Source organism: Haplochromis burtoni, unplaced genomic scaffold (genome assembly GCF_018398535.1).
Source record: "Haplochromis burtoni strain Fernald_Lab_line unplaced genomic scaffold, NCSU_Asbu1 Contig_52, whole genome shotgun sequence".
Classification (NCBI taxonomy): domain Eukaryota; kingdom Metazoa; phylum Chordata; class Actinopteri; order Cichliformes; family Cichlidae; genus Haplochromis; species Haplochromis burtoni.
This window is the reverse complement of record NW_024582413.1, coordinates 486528-495024: the sequence shown is the minus strand read 5'-3', so window position 1 is coordinate 495024 and position 8497 is coordinate 486528. Positions and strand designations below refer to the sequence as shown.

At 38.7% G+C, this 8497-nt stretch overlaps 1 protein-coding gene across 3 annotated transcripts in view; it reads right to left on the bottom strand.

Moving 5' to 3' along the window:
- mpp3a (membrane palmitoylated protein 3a) overlaps nucleotides 1-7609 on the bottom strand; it is a 22586-nt gene extending 14977 nt beyond the window's left edge. For 2 of the 3 annotated variants that reach the window (XM_005921869.3, XM_005921870.3), the window contains exon 1: nucleotides 7441-7608. The gene's annotated coding sequence lies outside the window, so the exon portion shown is untranslated. Of the gene's footprint in view, nucleotides 1-7440 lie in introns of all 3 variants that reach the window. The other variant, XM_005921868.3, reaches the window with a different exon arrangement.
- Between the last annotated feature and the right edge of the window lie 888 nt (nucleotides 7610-8497).

The window sequence follows — 8497 nt, the reverse complement described above, 5'->3', positions numbered from 1 at the left end:
TATATACCTTTGTTTTTGCTGCAGTAATAATGGAAATATAATTATTTATTCTTCACTAGATCGATCCAGTTTTGAATCTTGGCTGAAGTACTTGTGGCAATAAAAGTTCTAGTGCCATCGACTTAGCCTGGTGAGTGTTCTAAATGTATTTTTAGATTTACATTATTTTTTATTTAATGTTTATATTGATAGAAAGAGTACTAGAATTCTTTCAGTGGAAAGTTAACAAGCTTGTCATATAGGACTAGTGATTAAACTGGCTTGAATTTGTGTCATGTACTCAAAAGCTGAGTTACTCCAAAGCTTTCCCTGAACTTATTGTGTTAGCTTTACTACTTCATTTTGTATCGTCACTCAAAATAATAAAGTTATTCTAAGTACTACCGTAACTTAAATATCTAAAGTAAACTCTACTTTAGTTTTTCTAATACAACAAGCTTGCGTGTTTATTCATTTATTGCAATACTCACACCTAATTCGATTTTACAGTGTAATATCTTAGCAATACAATTAAACCCTTCAAACTGTGGCAAAACTGCAACAAAAAGACTTAAAATTGTCTTTAGCACTATTAGAAAATGTAAATGCTAATGCTATAGGATATATGCTAATATAAAACCAGGTAGTCACACCAACAGTGACCATAGTGAGGATGTTAGCACGTAGCAATGAGCATTCAATTCAAAGCGGTGGATTACTACAGTGGCCAACCCGTGGTCATTAGGTGAGTCTGCAGTGACATAGAACAGCATTCATTCCTGTGTGCTAACAGAGCAGCAGTGTATTCTTAGGGTCTGTAACCTAAATATATCATCACTGATATGCAGCGCGCAAGTGAAGACTTCTTGAATTAGGACAGAGCAACATCAACAAACTGCAGCTGGCTCAGTTTCTCTTCATCTGCGCTGTTCTTACAGTTAAATAAATCACACCTGAACACGGATCTTCTGTTTCCGTCTGTATTTTGACATGTGCACCTGGGCCATGCATCTAGAAATTGAAATTATGTTGTTATGTACAGAGAGATCTTGAATCTCTGCAAGTGTGATCATCTTTGCCTCTTTTGCTTCTTCTTTCTGTCTCACTCCTCCTAAAGCATTTTTTAAATCTATTCAAGGCCTTTGATGGTTCACAATCAGAATTTGATTAACTTCAGCAGAGACAGCAGCGAGCTCATGAATAATGAACAGAGATGATATTACAGGAGGTGGGGGAGGCAGAGAGGGAGGGGGCTGCACTGTTTTCTGTACTGTCAACACAAGAGACAACCTTTTGTTATTAACTATGTCAGCTAGATTTTACTTCTTAACTCACAGGAAGAAAACAAAATGCCAGTTCTGTGTTTCTAGGAATGATAGACTGGCTTTAGTGGTCACTGTTTTCACTGATACATTTTTACATCAAAGAATGCTTTAAAGGTTTCCTCTCATCTCCTCACAACTATCTTCTACTTGATGAAAATTTAATATCCTCCTTTGTAATGAGCAAGCAGTTCATTTATATTAAATATATGGTTAGACTGTGCTTAAGTATTGATGCTTGTAGAGAATTACAGGGTCAGTCCTGCACATTTGATTAGATGTCTTTATCATTTTTAGCTTTTATCACTGTCTCCTTTTGATTTTTTTGTTTCTTTTGTGTGTGATTTGGACCACTTCAGAAGTCAGAACAGCAATAATGGCCATGACACCATGTAGCAAACATCTCATGGAGGCAGCCAAGCTACTTTAGTGAAAAGTTCCCGCAAGTGGGATCAATAATTAAGTTCCTACTCTGCAGCCTGACTCAGGCAAAACTGAACGCGCAGACATACTGGAGATTTTACTTCACTTTTACTTCCAGTGTCTGATAATAAAAATAAAAAAAACTAAAAAAAATACAGATCCAAAAATCCACAAATCTCCTTTAAACTGACTGCATTTTTTTTCTTTTGATGATTTGGGGTTTCTGCTTTGGGAAATATCTAATTCTGCAGCTGCTAAATACTCAACGTTCACCTGCAAGCTCATCTATTAGTGCTGATGGTGGAACACAGTGGGTTTTAGAGGGGCTTATTTTTTGTTTAAATTGACTTGGAAAAACACTGTAAAACAAAACATGTAACTAAACTGATATGTGATGATATGTGATGACTATTGTTAGGTTCATTAGCATACAAAGATTGATACTTGATCTGAGGCCTGTACCACAAACCAGGATTTTGTTTTATCCAGAAAATTTCAGGGCTCTTACCAGGTTACACTGCCATGATAACTTATATTATAATTACTATTATTATTGCTAGAGCTTAGCTATCACCAAGTATGACATCACCCCTTACTTCAGAAAATAGTGTCAGATCCTTCAGACCTTTGTGCATGGATAGTTACTGGATTATTGTTAATTATTAGCTATTATATCAATTGAACATTAACTAAGCCTATATTTGAATTGTGTTATTTATTAATTGTTAGTTCTTACTCGCTCCCAGTTAAACACGACCTGGGCTCCAGCTGGAAGGAAAACAAAACAAAACTGTCTTATGCAAATTTAAGAATGAATTTAATGGCGTACTTGAGTTTTCCCTGTCATAATAATTGGAATGTTGATAAGTTTGTTTACTCACAAAATTAGGATTTTTGCCAGCTTTTCTTCCTGCCATCAAACAGGCCGAATTTTTATTAATATAATAGTTCTTTTGCTGTTTTACTGACCAAAACTTTTAAAGCATAACCATGCGTTTATACAGTTCTTTTAACACTTAGCTACTATATAGTGTTTTTGTGCTCACACGTAGATTTATCTGAAGCAGCTGTGTTACTTTCATACCTAAGATCAGAAAGCCCTGGGTTGGCAAAGTAAGTTGATGACCAGCTTAGTGTGACTGCGTATCTTGATCTACCGTGTAGCGGTAAGTGATTCCAAATAATGGAAAGATATCCCGGGTATGTAGAACTTGCTATGTGTGCAGGATCCTGGAGCTTGACGTTTGTTTCCAAATATTTGACTCAGTTTAGAACTTGCTGTTTGAGCAGCTTACAGCATGTTACATGAATGTTTGCCTTTTATTGGTAATTAGAAGGATCTGTTCAGATCATTTGTTATCCCCAACACGCACAATGTCAAAATCCAAAAACAAAAGCGACTTGGCACGAAAGAAAATGTGTTCATGAATTTAAGATTAATTTGCTAAAAACTGCATCCAAGTGATATGTTTCTGAATAATTAAACTGACGATCGAAACTGCAGCTTTCAAACAATGAAAAGCTCGTGCTTTATTGCATCTCCCTTTGCTGCTCTTGTTACAATCACTGCATATGTATTCCTGCTAAAACATTTACACTAAGATATCAAAATATACATTATTACCATGTGCACTAATGTCAGCAATTATATGGTAAATAGAAGGTTCCTAGTTTTCTTCATTGACTTCTTCATTAAGTCAGGCCTTCCTGTGCATGCCTATTACCTAATTGTTGAATTTAAATTTAGTGTAGGTGTGGATATGATTACCTCATTAGACCTGTGTGGTAGCCTGGTGACCTGGTCAGGGGTACCCAGTCTCTTGGTGGCAGTTAGGATAGGCTCCAGTCTCCACACAACCCCCAGCTGCCTAACTGGTTTAGAAAATGGATTGTTGCTAAAATTATGCTAATCAAAGTCTGTTTTTTAAATACTAGCTCTGCTGAAGTGGCAACCTCCAGAGATGAAAAATAGTGTACACAAGCCAAAACCACAAATAGCTGTTCAGTTCCTTCAGGGGTTGCATTTTTAAAATATCCCACTTTAAAAACTGAAAAGAATTAAACATGTTTGCTCTCCAGTAAAAACACAGGTTTGGTTTCAGTAGTTAATCTACCCCATCGTAGCGACCGTCTGCTGATTGATTATCAATAACGCTCCATTTACATTGTATTAATGTTTAAGGATATGCACTAAAAGGCACACAGACACAGATGGAGATCCTTTCTTTATGTTCTGTATTGAGCTGTCTTTAAAGCAGTTTAGTTTTTTTTAGGTTTTGTTTGCCAAAAATATGTTGACAGTCAAAATACCAAACCTGGTTTTAAAGAACCAGTGTGTTAAAGTTAATCATCATTTGCTGTCTTACAGTATTAGTAGCTTAGGATTAATCCAGAAAGCTAAAAGCTAGTACACATACTACATATACTATGCTACGCATTAGTTTATAACACCTGTTTGCTTTTAATTCTTTGCTACCTCAAAGGTCAGTGTTGTCAAGACGTTTACAGCCAAACAGTGCATCAAATTCACAAAGTTTAAAGTTCCACTTATCAAATTCAAGGTCACGGGGGTTAAAAAGCATTTTTAAAAATGCTTTGATTAAAAAGGAAAGCATTTTTAATCAAAGCAAATCCAAAGATACTGTTTATGCTGCACATTCAGCTTTCTGGTCAAAGTTTGTATCATTCACAACACAACTCAAACCCAGCCCATTAAGCGAGCACTCCTAGGAGACCGGAAGATGCTGAGTGAACAAACCTGCTACATGTGTAAACTTGGTGGAGATTTTAAACAACATTGTGAACATTTAATGTGGATTTAAGGGCAAAACCTTAGACTGCAGTGATGTCTTGTGCATTGAAATGATGTATTTTAGTCTGAAATTTCTTCTCATTTTGGTATCTTGAGGCCTGGTATGAAATGCGCCAGAAGATCCACCGTCAACATGCATATTTATATCAGCCTCTTCTGTCACACCCTGAATTCTGAAATCCCGCACAGTTGAGTTCATGTTGTTGTAGCTCAAAACATCAGCAGGACTACAATCACCAAATCGCCCAACGTCACCAATCCAGAAATAGACTCAGACATTACGTTTTTTGCACTTTGTTCCAGCAAAAATGACGTTTGATGTCTCTTGAAATCTAGTTAAGAGCTTAACTGCAGATCACATAAACACGATGGAGTGGTGAAGCCACAGCTCAAAAGTCAGCTGACCAGATAACAGCTTTCGTCATATAGTATTCTTCTGGACTTTGCTAAAATGGAAACATTCCTATTACTGCTTTAATAACATAATCCTGCCTTAAATAAAACATTTAAAAATCAAAAATATTCTAAACAGCAATCTCAGTGATTTCTATCCAAAGTGATACTCACATTAACAGAAAACAAACAGGTTACACCCCGCGTGAGCACACAACCAACATACTCAGACATCCTCTATCTTCCTCCCACCACATCCTGCTCTCACTTTTCCTCCACTCTTCTGTCCTGATTCATCTTTTATCTTTGTTAGAACCACACAGCTGGTCCACAAGCCTTTTATTCCTCTGCATTCAGTCACGAGCCCCGGGGGTGGCATGATATCAGGCGGTTCACCATGAGAGTCACTGGCCCTCAAAGTACTCAGCGCACTGCCAAGAGTTTTATCAGGTCGCTTCGAGTCTCTGTGACGCCTCATCCAGCAAAATCTTAGCCCTAAGAGAGCTACAGAGCAGCCACTGCTCTCCTGCAACAAAGAGGGAGAGCTTTCCTCTTTCCTTTAAAGGATCCAGGGTTTTGTAAGATTTTTCAATATAAAATGTAAGAAAATTGTTTCAAATCAGTCTTACTTTAAATATATTCAATTTAAAATAATAAATCTAATTTTACATGGAAACAAGACGACTTCTCACTGCTCCAAGGACGCAAACAATTAATTTAATTCTTTTAATTATTTAATTATTATTTAATTTATTGCTATTACCTCCTAAATTTACAGTTTCCAAAAACATGATTTCTTTTAGACATTTAAATAATGGCTTTTTCAGGAAAAAAAGTGCATTTTCATGACATGTATGATAAACAATTTCCAGCAGAAGTTGGAAAGTATCGATGTAAAATTTATATCCTGCTTGTTCTCAAAGGTTCCAGGTTCTTTGTAGGTAATTCATAACTAGGTGTTTTATAGGTACGCACGAGTCTGTTCACATATGAAATAAGCTGCTCATTATGCAACTGACAGAATTATATTTCCATTAAAGGCCAACAAACAGGGCTAAAACTCTCTTTGGTAATTATTTTCAATAACAAAGAACTGATTTGCCATCATAAATATTATATATTTCATACAGTATTATCTGGAATCATTCAGACTGTTGATTCCCGTCACAGTATATTTCCATTCAGTCATCGTGGTGCTGCTTGTTATTGTTTTTGTGCACAGAGACTATGCCCTTGCTCTCTGTGTATATCTGAAGATGTTACAACACAAAATAGGCCAGTTGCAGTGCTTACTGTGAAGCCCGTGTGTAGGAATCATTAGAAACCCCCTCTTGAACATAGCAGTGCTTAATGAAAATGCATTGTCTACTTTGCTGTAATATGCCTCGGTATAGATACTAAAGCAACAAATGCTTGGTCGAGCTGTTCTAAGTGTGCTGCCTTTCAGAGACTGTTTCAGTTTGCCAGATGGCAAGGGTCAGCCCTGCTTCAGGAGCATCCGGTCTCTGTCTGTCCAGTGTGCTTTTACAGTATATTATTTCTGTATCATCTCACTAAAAAATGGATGTGAGGAACTTGTAAAGAGGAATCACCGGGGGTTAAAGGCTCGATCTGTATACAGCTGCAGCTGTGTGTGCTCCACTACAGTATTCCACACATAAAGACATAGGCAGTCACACACAGACACACACACTGGAGAATCCGTGCTGGTCTCTACACACACATAGAGCTGAGAGCAACATCTCGGTGAGCACATGATTGAGCGGCTTGGCTCGACTTGTCGCTGCCTCGAGAATGAACACCGCTCACATACGGCTAATCCACTGAACTGACAGTAATGGGAGGCAATACTAAGCATCTTTGGTCAACATCCAAAATGTTTTTCACACACACACACACACACACACACACACAACGTACACACACACACACACACACACTTCCCAGGCTCACACCATCACTTCTGCGCAACCACAAAAACCTCCCATCATCTAATCTCATCTCACAGGAGCAAGCAGAGGGTGTGGCCAGACAGAAACTTATATCATCTCCAACATGGAGGGAAACTACTGATGTTGACAGCTGACACACTCCTGCTCCTGCACACTGTCACACAAAAGGCTCCCCCCTCCTAAATCCCCTTACACCCACTTCCTGAATTCTACACAGCAAAACGGAGGCAGATGTCTGCTATCTCTTCCTGTTTCCACTTCTCTTCCACCTGATCTCTCTATTCTTACTTCCTCATGTCTGTAGAGCATAATGCTGCCCATCCCTCCCTCCCCCACACCCCTCCTCTTCCTCTCTCCTCCATCTCTCTGCATCACCCTGCAGTGCTACAGCGCTCTGCTCTCCCGACATACAGCGTGCCGTCAGCTGGCAGACAGAGGAAGAAAAGGAGAGCTCGCACAGGGTAGCAGAGCATCCTTTCTTCCAGCTGATACCCTACGTTCACTCTGAAAAACAGAAAGGTGTTAAACAGATCAATGTGGACAGAAGCTACCTTCTTACCTTCGCTTCTCTCCGTATCTCCTCCTCTCTCTCCGTTTGTGTCTCCTGACTGCAGCCACACTGTTTGTCTCGCTCTGAATCCTCTCCCTCCTCCTTCTTTCTTCCTGCTCTTCTGGCTGCTGGTCTCACAAACCTGCTACCACTGAGTGAGCGCCTCTCCCTCTCTGCCTCGCGCCCTCTCTCAGCCCTCCCCTCCCCATCCTCCTCCCTTTACATTTCTGATGCTCTTTCTGCTAACAACATCAGTAAAGAATGCCAGAGTGGGGTTAAGATTTTACATTTTTCATACTCAATGCCCCTGAGTCTGCTATCTAATCTTCTTTTTTCAGGGGGTTGTTAGAATAGACCAGCCTTTGTAATATGAGTTGCATTATTTAAGAAAAGAAAAAAATAGATAAAAAACACAAGTATGTGATAATGAATGAAAATATTCTGTTGAAAATGCCATTAAAGCTGTACTTAATTAGCAATGGGTGAAATACTGTGCAATATCTTCAAGGTTACGTATTGAGAAATATCACCAAATTCTATTGTTTTTCATCTTGTGTTTCAACACATTGTAACTAACAACAGGTAAAAGGGAACAATTTGGTGGAGACCAAAAGCAGAGCCAAAACTACAGCAGCCAAAATTGTATCTACAGGCAGAGCAGTCTGATTACACACTTTCAAAGTCTTTCAACTAGGGTTGGTTATAGCCTTGTTGATTTAACATCTCAAGATAGATTTTAAAAAATATCTATATTTTTAGCTGTGTGACTCATTTGTCAAGAAAGTAATAGCAGTAGAACAAAATGGCACAAACACAATGCTGCCAAAGAATCCACATGTTGTTTTATTCAATATAATATTTTCTCCTTTTATTTTGACTCAATTTCACTGTCACATGTTGTGGTTACTTACTGGATCTGATTGGCTGCCACTAACAGGGAGTTCCCCTCCCCCTCCTCTCAGAGCCAGGCAGGATGAAGCTGAGCCCACATCCAGTTAGGGAGCGGCTGCTCGCTTTGTCTGCATGCATGCTGTTCCGAGTGGACACACACACACACACACACACA